At 51.4% G+C, this 15,096-nt stretch overlaps 1 long non-coding RNA gene across 1 annotated transcript; it reads left to right on the top strand.

The window, feature by feature from the left end:
- The first annotated feature begins 13,411 nt into the window (after positions 1-13,411).
- LOC149768857 (uncharacterized) lies at positions 13,412-15,096 on the top strand. Its single transcript, XR_016398337.1, has 2 exons — positions 13,412-13,731; positions 13,823-15,096. It is a non-coding gene; the product is annotated as an uncharacterized LOC149768857 (long non-coding RNA).

The following is a 15,096-nucleotide window of genomic DNA, read 5'->3' on the forward strand; positions in this document are numbered from 1 at the left end:
ATGTCATGTTCATCCCAATCCTTTTCTAGTTTGGGTACCGTGACACCCTCTACATATATGGATGGGATGTATGGCCCATTTACTATAATGGTCCACATCTCATAGTCTTGGGCTTGGATGAATATTCTCATCCTAGCCTTCCAATATGAGTAGTCGGATCCATTAAAGAATGGGGGTCTTTGGGTGGACTGACCCTCAATGTGGGAAGATCCAAATGGAGTTGTCATTTTGATCTTTTACTCTTGGGTGGAAGAGTTTAGGCTCTGATACCACTTGTTGCCCAGATAGACAACCCAAGAGGGGGGGGGGGGTGAATTGGGTTTTAAAATAATTTAGATATTTAAAACGTTGTGGATGACTAATTAAAACTATTGCAAGTTGTTTAATTAAATGCTATGTGCTGTGAGTGATAAGAGAGGAAGAAGAAGAGAGACAATCAAACACAAACACCAAGTTTTATAGTGGTTCGGAGCTAACCCTTGCTCCTACGTCCACTCCCCAAGTCTCACTTGGGAATTCACTATAACCCCCTTGGATTACAGCCGGTTGTTTTCCAAGCTCACAACCAAACTTGTTGTTTTACGAGCTCACAATGAACTCGGTCGGTTTTTCCAGGCTCACCGACTAGAACCACCCCGATTGTTTTTCCGGGATCACAATCAAACCCTTACACACGTTGGTTTTAATCACTAGGCTCACCAACTAACCTCTATACCCTTGATTCAATCCCCCGATTGAATCAAGCAAATACAAGTTGTAAATAAAATAGACAAACAGAAAACTAAGCTTCTCAAAAGCAGATGGAAGACAATATAATCTAAAAGGAGTTTAGAAGCCCTCAAACGCTTTTAAGTTGGAGAAGAGGAATGGCTTCTTAAACTTCGGTCTCCTCTTGAATGTGTAGTCGACTTGAATGCAGGAGGAGCTTCTTTAATTGCTGGGAAGATGTAGGTGGATGCAGTAAATGCAGATCTTCCCTTTTTCTCGTTGAAGAACAAGTTGCAGAGTTGAATGCTTGAATACTTGGAGTGGAATGGTTGTTTTCTTCCTTGCTACAGTCCTCTGTGGCTATTTAAACCAACCCCCACGGAAACTAGCCGTTAGAGAGCTTTTTCTGCCCGTTCTGCACACTCTGTACAGTCTGACAATGTGTCCGTTGGTGGGTTGGAGTCGACTCGCGCGATCAGGAGTCGACTCGTCTGTAGTGGGAGTCGACTCATACTTTTCCGGAGTCGACTCTGCAACTGTTCCAGATTTGAATTAAAGTTGCCTTCGCGACTGGGAGTCGACTCGTCTTGACCCAGAGTCGACTCGCCAACTTCTGGAGCTGACTTGGCTTTCTCGGAGTCGGCTTATCCCATGAAGTCCGTGGACGTATTTTTGAATTTGGTCCACTCGAGTCGACTCGACTGTCCTGGGAGTCGACTCGGCGCTCAGAGCCCGAACTCCCTATCTTCTGTCTTTTGGCTCGTCCAGTCTTGGAGTCGACTCGAGCGTCCTCGGAGTCGACTCGGCTCTCAGTTTCCGAAACTTGGTCTTCTGCCCTTTTGATGTGAAGCTGCCTTGGAGTCGACTCTAGCTGTCTGGGAGTCGACTCAAATCTCAGAGGCAGTAACTTGGTCTTCTGTCTTCTTTGTGGTCGCGGAGTCTCGGAGTCGACTCGCGTAATGCGGGAGTCGACTCGAATCTCAGAGTCCAGAATCTGCCCTCTGACTTTTTTTTTGTGTACTGCTGAGAGTCGACTCTTGCTGTCTTTGGAGTCGACCTGCTAACCATCGGAGTCGACTCGCGTTCCACTGGAGTCGACTCGAATCTCAGACCCGAAAACTGCTCTCTGACTTTTTCTTTGTATTCCTCTTGGAGTCGACTCTTACTACCCTGGAGTCGACTCGGTGAACATCGGAGTCGACTCGCACACTTCGGGAGTCGACTCGTTGACAGGTTCTGAGTTGAAGCTTTCTGTTCGTCTGTCTGTTCCCAGTCGGAGTCGACTCGTACTGATCCGGAGTCGACTCGAGCTCGTGCCAGTGAACTTGATACGCTTGGAGTCGACTCGTGATACTCTGGAGTCGACTCGAGTCTCAGACTTTGGTTCAAGCTGACTTCTTAACTTATCCAAAAATTATGAACCAAGTCTGGAGACACTTAGACAAGATTTTCACTGAAACACTTAATTGAATTCATTAGTAAATAAGAAATATACTCAAATGCTTTGAGCTCATCAAAATCAAATAGGGTTTTAATCAATCACTCCACAGAGAGTCCCTTAAGGAATATTTGGACCGATTTACCGCCACGACATGGGAAGTCCGGGAGCTTGACCAGTCAATCGCCATGTCAGCACTAAAGATTGGAGCCCGGTCTTACAGATTTCTCTTCTCCATTGAGAAGAACTTTCCTGCTGACCTCACTGAAATGTTGGTTCGAGCGCGGAAGTACGCGAAAGCCGAGGAAGCTGTTTGCATTAGACGGGGCGGGGCCGAGCAGACTTCCAAGAAGCAGAAAAGATGCCGTGAGGAGCGCGGCCATCCTAGAAGCCCGTCCCTGCGCCGAGCTAAGAATCCGCCCCGTCTGAAGAGTCCACCCCGATTACGGGGACCACCTTGGCAGAGGTCACCGCTTCGCCCGAGGTTTCCACCACAGGCCCGCATACCCGACGGGAGGTACGAAAACTACACTCCCCTTACTGCTCCTCGGGCCGAAATCCTCATGGAGATTGAGGGCCGGGACTATTTCCGGCCCCCGCCCCCGAGACGAGATCCCGGAGCCCGGCGCGATCCCCGGAAGTACTGCCGTTTTCACCGGGATCATGGCCATGATACGGAGGACTGCTTCCAGCTCCGAGACGAGATCGAAGCACTCATTCGCCGAGGGGTGCTCGATCGGTTTGTACGAGGCCGGCATGAAGAGAAAAGGCGAGCGGAGAGAGCCGCACAGCCTGAAGATTCAAATGCCAACAAGCCCATCGCCGGCACCATCAACACCATCCGAGGCGGGGCCTCGGTCGGAGAAGCCCCAGAGGAAGGAACCTCCTCGAAGCGCCTACGCGCCTCGGAAACCATCTCATTCTCAGATGAAGACTTAGAGGGAGTCGAAACTCCCCACGATGATGCTGTGGTCATCTCGATGATTATGAATAGATTTGATGTAAAACGCATCTTAATTGATAATGGAAGCTCGGCGAACGTTTTATATTTTGATGCCTATTCTAGAATGGGGATGACAGGAAAGCAACTACGGAGGATGAATGCCCCGTTGGTCGGATTTACTGGAGACTCAGTCCCAGTAGAGGGCGAGGTCAATCTCCTGGTCACGGTCGGGCTCGCCCCCCCCGGAAAGTACCGTGAGGATGGGCTTCCTTGTGATCCGCCTGCCCTCGGCTTATAATGCCATTCTTGGAAGACCAGGGCTCAACGCTCTTCGAGCCGTGGTCTCATCTCGCCACCTGCTTATGCGATTCCCCACCAGTCAAGGAGTCGGCGAAGTACGTGGGGACCAAGCGGTAGCGAGACGACGCTACATGGCGACCCATGAGGCGAAGCGACCGGCCGAGGTACCGGTCCCAACAACAGACCAGCCTTCGGCTGAAACTCTGGAGGCACGGGTCGGCCCTCAGAAGGATCGGATAGAGCCCGGTGAGCTACTAATTCAAGTTCCTTTGCACGAAAATTTTTCCGAGCTAACCGTGCAGGTTGGATCTGGCCTCAATGATCGCGAAAAGGATCGCCTCGTCAACTTCTTGCGGAATAATATGGACGTCTTCGCCTGGTCATCCGCAGATATGCCGGGGATAGATCCGGAGGTCATGGTTCACCGACTTCAAGTAAAACCAACCTCCAAACCTGTGCGACAAAAGAAGCGAGGTGCCGCTTCATCCGGAGGTATCCTATCCAGAGTGGCTCGCCAATGTGGTCCTCATCAAAAAGGCTAGTGGGAAATGGTGCATGTGCGTGGACTACACCGACTTGAATAAGGCCTGTCCAAAGGACAGCTTCCCACTCTCCAGCATCGACCAACTCGTGGACTCCACCTCGGGACACGAGCTATTGGCATTTATGGATGCCTTCTCCGGATACAACCAGATCCGGATGGCGCCAGAAGACGAAGAAAAGACGGCCTTCATCACCGATGGGGGTACCTATTGTTACAAAGTAATGCCATTCAGCTTGAAGAATGCTGGAGCAACTTATTAGAGACTGGTCAGCCGGATCTTCAAAGACCAACTAGGCCGAAACATGGAGGTCTATGTTGATGACATGTTGGTGAAAAGCAAAGCGGCGCAAGATCACGTGACCGACCTCAGTGAAGCATTCTCCACACTCCGAAGGTACCAAATGAAGCTTAACCCGGCTAAATGTGCATTCGGAGTCACCTCAGGCAAATTCCTTGGCTTCGTAATTACGCAGCAGGGAATTGAGGCCAATCCTGAAAAGATCCGAGCGCTCCAAGAGATGACGCCTCCAAGGACAGTCAAGGAGGTACAACGGCTTACGGGCCGAGTCGCGGCCCTCGGAAGATTCGTCTCCCGATCGGCCGAGCGCTGCCTTCCATTTTTTGTGGCTCTTAAGAAGCCAAAGGACTTTCTATGGTCGGCCGAGTGCCAGCAATCTTTCGAAGTGCTCAAACACCTTCTTGCTTCCCCTCCTCTGCTCACAAAGCCTCAGCAGGGTGAACTCCTCTACCTGTACTTAGCAGTTTCCCCTGTAGCGGTGAGCTCGGTCCTGGTTCGGGAGGAGAGCAAGCTCCAAAAACCGGTATATTACACCAGCCGGATCTTGAGGGATGCTGAGACCCGATACACAAAGCTGGAGAAGACTGTTTATGCCTTGGTCATCTCAGCTCGGAGGCTCCGGCCCTATTTTCAAGCCCACACAATGGCCGTGCTGACCGACCAACCAGTAAAGCAGATCCTGCAGAGATCAGATCGTGCGGGCTGGATTACTAAGTGGGCCGTCGAGCTCGGAGAGTTTGACCTCGAGTACCGACCCAGACCGGCGATCAAGGCGCAGGCACTCGCTGACTTCATAGTCGAGTGCACTATACCGGACGAGGCCGAGCCTGAACCTGAGCCCGAACCTGAGCCCGCGCCAATAGAGCAGACCCCGAGCTCGGCATGGGCCCTGCACGTTGATGGTTCTTCAAACTCGGGGGGTAGCAGAGCGGGTCTCATCCTTACCAGCCCGGATGGCGTGGTTGTCGAACAAGCTCTACGCCTTGAGTTTCCTGCTTCCAATAATATGGCAGAATACGAAACACTCATCGCCGGGCTCAAGTTAGCCAAAGAGCTAGGAGTGAAGGACCTGAGGGCCTTCAGCAATTCCCAGCTCGTCGTAAACCAAATTCTAGGTGACTTCGAAGCCAGAGACCCCACAATGCAGGAATATCTCCGGAAGGCACGGGACCTCACCTCGACCTTGAATTCTTTCCACATCCAACATGTTGCCAGGTCAGAGAACCTTAGAGCAGACCAGCTGTCAAAGTTGGCGTCCTCTCGCATGAGCGAGCTTCCCAAAGCGGCGGCGCTGGAGTATCTCCAAAAACTCAGCACGGAGGAGCCCGAGCAGGCCCTTTGCATTGAGCTCGAGCCAAGCTGGATGGACGAGCTCATCAGCTATCTGCGGGACGAAGTCCTCCCCAGTGATGAACGTGAGGCTCGCCGAGTGAAGCGTTCCGCCGCCTGGTACATATTGTACGAGGAAAAGCTTTATCGAAGATCTTTTACCTCTCCCCTCCTCAGATGTCTCCACCCGACAGAAGCGGATTATGCAATGCGTGAAGTCCATGAAGGGATTTGTGGGAATCATCTGGGGGGACGAGCACTAGCGCATAAGATTTTGCGCCAAGGATACTACTGGCCGACACTCCAGAGGGATGCCTTGGACTTCGTCCGAAGATGCGACCGATGCCAGAGAAACGCCAATGTCCAACGTCGACCCTCAGCTCCGTTAACCTCCATTAGCTCCCCCTGGCCTTTTGCCCAGTGGGGGACTGACATCTTGGGACCCTTCCCTCTGGCGACCGTGCAAAGAAAATTTCTAGTCGTCTCCATCGACTATTTTACCAAGTGGATGGAAGCTGAGCCAGTCGCCCGGATCACCGAGCAGAAGATGCGGGATTTTGTCTGGAAGTTAATAATCTGCAGATTCAGACTCTCCCGCATCCTTGTATCAGACAACGGCCGCCAGTTCGACAACCTTCGCTTTAGAGAATTTTGCTCAGAGCTTGGCTTCGACCACCGTTTCACCTCGGTCGCGCACCCTCAGACGAACGGAGAAACCGAGATAACAAATCGTACTATTTTGCAGGGGCTCAAAGTCAGGCTCGACAAATCTAAAGGACAGTGGGTCGAAGACCTATACAATGTCCTGTGGGCTTACCGAACCACGTTCCATGTCCCCACCGGCGAAACTCCCTTCAATTTAACATATGGAACGGAAGCCGTCATTCCGTTGGAGATCGGACTCCCTTCTCCAAGGGTAGAACATTATGACGCCAGCTCCAACTCCCCACAGCTCAGAAATAACCTGGACCTAATTGAGGAGACAAGGGAGGCCGCCCGAGTTCGCATGGCGAGGTACCAGCAAAAAACAGCACAGTACTACAACGCCAGAGTCAAAATCAAATCCTTCAAGGTAGGGGACCTCGTCCTTAGAAGAGCTGAGGCCTCCCGGCCGACCGAGCAAGGGAAGCTGGCTCTGAACTGGGAGGGACCTTACCGAGTCGCACGTGTCCAACGGCCCGGAGCGTACAATTTGGAGTCTCTCGATGGGACTCCCATCCCACAAAGTTGGAGTTCCGAAAATCTCCGGGTGTACTACCAGTAAAACCCCAAGGGGTCCCCCATTATAAATCTCACTTTTCTACAACAGCTTATGTGCAATTGCTCAAATGTGCCAAAATTCTCCTAATGATTGTCTCATGACTACCAGACTAGGCCCAGCTCGTCAATCGGCACTGAGCGAAGCCGGTCGCCTTAACGAAACTCCGGAGCATCGCCATCGAGCTCGGCTCGATCTCCATCGGCCATCGAGCTCGGCTCGATCTCCATCAAACATCGAGCTCGGCTCGACCTCCATCGGCCATCGAGCTCGGCTCGATCTCCATCAAACGTCAAGCTCGGCTCGATCTCCATCGGCCATCGAGCTCGGCTCGATCTCCATCAAACATCGAGCTCGGCTCGATCTCCATCAAACATCGAGCTCGGCTCGATCTCCATCGGCCATCGAGCTCTACTCGATCTCCATCAAACATCGAGCTCGGCTCGATCTCTATCGGCCATCAAGCTCGGCTCGATCTCCATCAAATATCAAGCTCGGCTCGATCTCCATCGGCCATCGAGCTCGGCTCGATCTCCATCAAACATCGAGCTCGGCTCGACCTCCATCGGCCATCGAGCTCGGCTCGATCTCCATCAAACATCGAGCTCGGCTCGACCTCCATCGGCCATCGAGCTCGGCTCGATCTCCATCAAATACCTCGACTACGGTCGGGATGCCCCGATATTTCGAGATGATGGAGTACCTTCGTGGTCTCCCCGAAAATGTTCGTGATCCAACAGTTCGAGATGCGGTCCACCATCGAGCCCGGCCCGATCTCCATCGACCATCGAGCCCGGCCCGATCTCCATCGACCATCGAGCCCGGCCCGATCTCCATCGACCATCGAGCCCGGCCCGATCTCCATCGACCATCGAGCCCGGCCCGATCTCTCGTGATCAGCAGAATGTTCGTAATTGGCGATGAACATTCTTGATGGCAACTGGTTCCTATTATGCCGGCGTCCCCAGAGAACGGACTCCGAGCAAAAGAGCGTCCTCAAAAGTTCGCCGAGGAGCAAAGCTGACGACCTCGGCGTAAGACGCTTGACCCCAATGGTACCAGGTACCCCTTTCGAACAATGTTTTACACTCATTTACTTCATTCCTGATTAAGCGCCTGAATGAAACCCCGACTAGCGTCGAGGTACCTGGCCGGGCCAATCGTTGCCTGGCCTCGCCCGTCTCGCATGCACTGCTCGACGGCGAACTCTAGCCTGGTTTTACACCGACAGCTCGACGAATCTCCGTCCCGAGCTTCGGGATATTGGACTTGCTTTAAGTCGGAAGAGGTCCGACAATCCGCATCGGCAACCCGAGGTCCGAGCTTGCGGAGTCCGAACAAAATTCGAGTTGGGTTAGTGACCTTTGGTCCTAGGGCTCGGCCGAATTCTGAGCCAAGCTCGAGAAGGCTCGCCGAGCCTAAGCGTATTTTCTTTTTCCTAAACACCGCAACATCGCTGACCAAAGGTCCGAGCAATGGAAACTAGGGACCAGAGCTCGGACTGGGCAAATGTGCCGAACCTAAACGTAGGTCTAACTACGTAGCGGACGAAATTGGGGCTGCGGAGCCCAGGTCCTCGGAACCTAAAGCGGATTCGATTGAAGAAACCTAGGTCTACTGCGAATCGAAACATAAACCAATCGCAAGTTAAAAAAAGGATATTCATTTAGGGGAGCCCGAAGGCTAAGTACAAAGTTTGGGCTCGGCCTTATAACAATATGAAGGCCATCCCGATTTACAAAAATGAAGAATATGAAAAACCTAAGGCTCGACCCTATTGTCTTCGGCAACTTCGAGAACGGCTGGTTCATCCGCGGCCGAGGTCTCTGCGTGACCGTCTTCAGTGACCTCGGGAGCAGCCTCGGGCGCCCCAGCCGGGCCCTCCTCGGTGGCCTCGTCGACCGCCGGTGCTTCCACCTCTGACTCTTCGACCCTCGCTCCTGGTTGAAGCAGATTAAGGTCGAAGTCGGGGAGAAGTCGCCGCAATTGATTGCGAAAGTCCTTGAAGCCCTGGATAAGCCTGTTCACGCCCTCTTCTTCCAATAGGTCGCGAAACTCTTCCGATTCACGGAAGAGCTTGACGGCATTTTGGGCCTGCTCCCGAGCCTCCTTCTCCCGAGCCTTGTGATACCCGGCCTTTCGCTCCAGATTCTTTATTTCTCGTTCGCGAGTGACAAGCAAGGACTGCGCGTCGAGCAAACGGGCCTCGAGCTCCTAGGCCCTGAGGTGAGCCTCCCCCACCTCCTGCTCGCGGATAGACAGCGTCGATTCGGCCTCGGCCAGACGCACCTCTGTGGCGCGCACTTCGGATCTGGCTAGGGCATGTGCGCCCTTCTCCTCTTCGAGCTCGGCGGTCAGAGCCCGAATTTCGTCCTCGACTGCCTCCACCCTTGTCTGAAGCACTTTTTGCTCGGCCTCGGATGCGAGGCACCTTGCCTCGGCCTCCTCCTGCCTGCGTTGATGCCTTCGGGCCTGATCCCGGTAGTCTTGGACTATGTGCATCAGCGTCTCGATCTCGTGGAGGTGCTGTAAAAGAAGGAAATAAGAAACAAAATCCGAGCCAATTCGAAATGAACTTACACAAATACGAAGGCTAATTTATCCGGACGGCAGAGCAGACGGTCGCATCCATGAAGGCACCATAATTCATGGATCGGATCTTGGCCTGGTCGGCCGGGAGCAGCGCGACCCGAAGAACTTCACGCGTTGTCTGAGGATTATCGAGAGCCAAATCGCCCTCGAAAACCGCCCAGCCGGGAGCGTAGGGCACTTTCTCCTGATGACCCGACGGGCCCGGTAGGCTGGGCCCTGCTGGGCTCGGCGGACGCGGTTCCGCGGCCTCCTGGCTGCTCCCCAGATCGGGACTAGGGAGTTGGGGTCGGTCAGGTTGCCGATCCGATTGCTGGGGGGTTGGGGCGGGGCACGCAAGCGCGAAGACCGCCGTAGAGCTCATCCCTCCTTGATCGGTGTTCGGAACTTCCTGCCGACCAGGAACTTGCGAAATCGGCGCCGGGCACGGGAGCGCCACCGTAGCTCCAGCAGAGCTCGCGCCCCGACCAGCCTCGGAATGCTCGGCACGAGGAGCACCCTTCTCGGCGGCCACGGCAGCCGAGGTCTTCGCCTTCTTCTTTTTAAGCTCAGGCGGGTCTCCCGCAAGCCCGCCGCCCTTTTTCGGAAACGGGCGTACAGGACGTCGCTCTTGGTCACCATTTTTGCAATATCTGCGAAGACGAACAAAAAAAGTTAGCCAAATATTGCAAAAGGGAGGACAAAGGAGAATTCCCTAGTTACCACCCTTACCCGGAGGGCGCGCCGAGCTCAGACCAACATTGATCAAAGCATTCTCGTTTACGAGGCCGTTCAGAAGGATGCCATCCCCGAGGCTGCGGATAGTGTCAAGGATTCCCTGCTCGCGCGAGGAAAGCCTGGGGAGTTGGTTAGCGATCTTGAGCCGGCTCCGCCTCCACCTAGGGTTGAACCCCCATGGTCGCTCGGAACTCAAGAAAAAGAATTTTTCCTTCCAACCATGAATGGATGACGGGGCGCCGTGAAAGAGTGGCCGACCAGCCCAAAAGGCAATGTAGAGCCACTCTCCGTCTCCCGGGTTAGATTTGAGCGAAAAAAGTCGCCGGAAGACGTTCACGGAAGACGGAATCCCGTACGCCATACACAGGGACAGAAACCCGATAATTGTCCTCCATGCGTTTGGAGCGAGCTGCGCAGAGACGATCTCGCACTTCCCGAGCAACTCGTTCGCAAACCCATGAAGGGAAAATCGTAGGCCGGCCCAGAGTGCCTCCAACTACACTCCGATCCGGCCTACAGGGGGGTTCGTTACCCGGTCCCCCAACCCAGCGGGTTCCAAACGGAACCCCCGCAGAGGAAAAAACCATTCCTCGACCATCTCAACCTCTAGCTCGCTCATGGTGTACCCGGACTCACTCGGACCACGACCCATTGGGAACAGAAAAAAGGGAAAGAAAGTTCCGAACAAATGAAAGAGGAAACACCTTAGGGAGTTCGTCGGAGGTAATGGCGGAATGGTCATTTCGGACTGAGAAGAAAGTGAAGGTAGAAGAAGACAATAAGAAGGTAGCTGGAGGCCAGGTGGGGGTTTATATAGATCCCTCCACCGGCCCAGATCAGCAAGGAAAAACGCTACTCCCCGTTCAGATCATGACGCGTGTTGGCTCGAGAGTCGGAGCGCCGCATTTAATTCAGGCTGACGCTTCGAACACAGAAGCGCCTCGTCGGATCGTGCGGCCCCATCATGAGCCCACGATGCGAGGACGCTTCGAGAAATGAAAAGGTACCCTAATAATGAAACGTTTCGGGAAAGAAGAGACGCCGCCCATTAAAAGCGCCTCGAAGCGCGCGATAATTCGAAATTTTTCTAACCCATGGTAGCCCGACTAAAACTACTTTCCGCGCTCGAGCTGGTGGCCAGCTTGAGCTCGGAAGTCGGGGGGTAGTGTTGGGGGAAAACCCAAGTCGCGCTAGCCCGGAGGCGCTCGACCAGAAGGCGCCCGACCAGAAGGCGCCCGACCAGGGGACGCCAACCTCGCAACACGGGAAAACCCAAGTAGCGCCCGACCAGAAAGGCGCCCGACCAGGAAAGCGCCCGACCAGAAAGCGTCCGACTAGGAGACGCCGACCAGAATGCGCCGACCTTGAGACGCTCGAGTCAAAGGCACCCTACTGAGCAACTGGCTCGGCTCGGCACCCGGCCAGGTGCCGAGCCCTGAAGATGCCTTGTCTAAATATTCGACCCCAGCCTAATTCCTTAGAGAGAATCTGACAACTAGATATCCAACTCCACCGTACTCTGCTACCATCGTCAAGCCATTAAGGCACGTGACCTCCGCAGGCCTCCGGCACACCCGATCATTAATGCGTGTGACCCCTGCGGGCCTCCAGTGCACTCAACCATTAAATGAACATGGCCCAAGATGATCTCCGGATTACTGGACCATCAAAGCGTATGGCTCTTCCTGATCACCGGTTCACTCAGCAATTAATGCACTTGCTATCTACGAACCCCAAGCCCACCACAGCCGGCGGTTGAACCACTCCAACAGGTCCGATCAACCATGACAATTCGCTGGCTCCGATCTGATCCGGTCTCGTTCTCCACAACGCCATTCATGAGCATGATCGTGCCCAATTATTACGAAGAAGACAATTTCCCCTATCACCTCCCAGGTAACATAATATCCTTCTATAAAAGGGAACCGGGAGAAAAGGAGAAGGGGGAAAGAACAAACATTCTCCTTTTTTACTCCACTCATATACGAGCCCCCTCTGACTTAAGCATCGGAGGGCCGGCGCCGGAGATCCCAGCTACCGGCTTCTTGCAGGACTCTCCAGGAGGACGCCACCAGCTGACGCGCCGCCGCCTACCGTTCCAGCAGCAGAGCTCCTCCCCTCTCAGCTCGCGGCCGCCCCTGGGTCCAATTTCTAGCAACAAATCCAACCAATACTTCCAATATTACACCTAAGAATTGGGTCTCGCATTCGAATTTAGCTGTTGAGTTCCATTCTTAAATACCTTCTGAAACATGGTTTTCTATTCGTACATCCGGACTTGTACTAAGGTCAGGTTCACAATCTTTCCAAGGACATTCATGGGGAGCCAAAGCAGTATTCTTTAACTTTTTATGAGATGGGCTAAGATTGTTGGAATTTTGAGGCTGGCATCTTAAAGCTAATATGCAATAAAGAAATGAGTTTACATCTACCATAAAATTTAATATTCCAAATAAAAAAATAAAAAAATAAATTATTGAATGTGACCTGAATGATCTAAAATATATGCATATATCGACATGAACACATAAATATATATCTAAGTTCATAAATTTTCGAAACCCGCAGCCTGTATATCAAACTATTATAAGCAGACAGCTATAATAAAATGATATAATATGTTTTTTTCGCAAGAGCTTGATACATAAGCTAGCGTGATTTTTTGTAAATAGATATTTTGGATGTTCTGCATCATATATATATATATATAATTTTTATTTTTCAATCACTGATATTTAATTTAATAGTGCGTGTGAATTTTCTCATTGCACCCTATGTGTATTGTGACCTTGCCCTTGGTGACCAAATTTAGATATAGCATGACGCGCTTTATAGAGAGGTATGGGTGTTATGATTATGATCTTATAAATATGTTTCTACTCTTCATGCAATTTATACATATATTTCTTTTTCTACCAATGCATTGTTCATACTATGATAATAGAGATCATAGAGATAAGCATACTTCCTGATATTAGCACTTTGATCTAGGTGTCTCCCACCCATCATCTCACATTTTTTACAAGGTAGGATCTCGGATTGAGGCTTGCCCCAATGTTTTAACATGCGATATGCCCAACCTAAGTATAGAGATTAATTCTGATATTTTCAAAAAGAAAAAAGGGAAAAAGAACTACTCATGATAAAAACTAGGCACTGGTTGAGATAATTAGATGGTGCAATAAAAGATAGATAGATGTAGGAGGGAGACCCTGTTAGATTTTTATTAAATAATAATTAAAAGTTTTCATACTTAAAACATATATATTATGCATATATGTTAAGAAGGGAGAGTGGTGTGGATGGTTGGTGTGCCCGCTTGAGGTAGGTGGTTCGAATCTCTGTTCCCTCCTTTTTTAAATCTCTCATATGGAGGATTTATTTACGTGAAGGCTCGGTTCTGTGCCTGTGCTCGTCCGACCCGACGGTCTTTGCGCTCGAGCCTGTGCTCGCTCGGCCCTGCTCGTCCGAGGTTACTTGCGCCTCACAGGCCCTGCTCGTCCAAGGTTCCTTGTGCCTGTGCGACCAGAGGTTCTTTGCGCATGTGCCCTGCTCGTCCGAGTTTCCTTGCGCTCGTGCCTCTGCTCGTCGGCCCTGCTCGTCCGAGGTTCCTTGCACCTGTGCGACCCAGAGCTGAGGTCGTCCAAGAGACTGAGGCCCTGCTCGTCCGAGGTTCCTTGTGCCTATGCTCGTCCGAGGTGCCGAGGCTGAGGTCGGACCACAGGTGCAATGAGCCCAGAGGAGCCGAGGTCGGACAACAGGTGCGATGAGCCAAGAGGCGCATGAGTCGTGCTTCGCACCCTTAGCACGAGGAGCCACGTCGCTTCCTCGATAGCACCTCTTCGCAACCGACCTCGCATCCGCTGGCCATACTCCCAGTGTTTTTTCAAACTTTCTTACCGGTTTTGACCGTTGGATCGGTTTTGGGTCGCGTCTGTCCCGAAGAAGTCTATAAATAGACCTCTTCGGATTAGACAAAAAACATATATAATTTGAAAGCAGAAAACTACTATTCTCCCTGTTTGCTATTTTTCTTTCAATCAACGGGCTTGCTGCATACTGATTCTGGGTTCGAAAGCTTCTTTGATCCGTGCAAATCATTGAGGCAGAAGGAACAGTGCGAGAGGCTGTTGTATCTCAGGAGTAGAACGCCATCCAAGCCTAGTGCACTGTAAGGCGGCGAAATCTACTTCAAGGAAAGTGACCAACATACCACGCCTCAGCATCTCGGGTTCCATTTTTCCACTTTCTCTATTTATTTTCTGTAAGCCTATTTCTGCCTATTATTTGTTGAAGTAGAGTATTATAGATTTAAAATTTTGTGGGAAAGTATATTCCCAACATTCTTGAAGTAAATTCTCTCCTACATATAATAGGCTAGTACTTAGAGTTACCCCAATGGCCAATGCAAGTGACCGGTTCCTCCTGAAAAATTTAATGGAAATAACTTTAAGCGTTGGAGACAGAAGATGGAAATCTTCTTAACCACACTTGGGTTATTTTCCATAATCTTTGACTCTCCTCCAAATGAGGAAGAGAATGAACCAGCTAGAACTTGTAATTTGGAGGAATTTAAGAAGAAAGACTACCTGTGTAGGGGAAGGATTCTGTCCTATCTTACTGATCCCCTTTTTGATGTCTACTGCACTTTTAAAACCTCCAAGGAGATTTGGGATGATCTTAATAAGAAATATGGTATCCAAGATGCCGGAATGGACAAGTATGCTGCTAGTCAATTCCTGTCTTATAAGATGGTTGACACCAAGCCCGTAGTTGACCAAGCCCATGAGTTAACAGTGATTTATCATGAATTAGGCTTAAGGGGAATGGGAATAACTGAGAGCCTTCAAGTTGCTTGTACCATTGACAAGCTCCCACCTTCTTGGAAAGACTTTGGGTTATCCCTGAAACATAAAACCGAGGATATGACAATGAAAACTCTATTGTCTGCCATTAGGATCCAAGAACAACA

The sequence above is a fragment of the Phoenix dactylifera genome, chromosome 1 (assembly GCF_051530095.1).
Source record: "Phoenix dactylifera cultivar Ajwa chromosome 1, Ajwa_hap1_PhDact_Kaust_v1.1, whole genome shotgun sequence".
Lineage (NCBI taxonomy): Eukaryota > Viridiplantae > Streptophyta > Magnoliopsida > Arecales > Arecaceae > Phoenix > Phoenix dactylifera.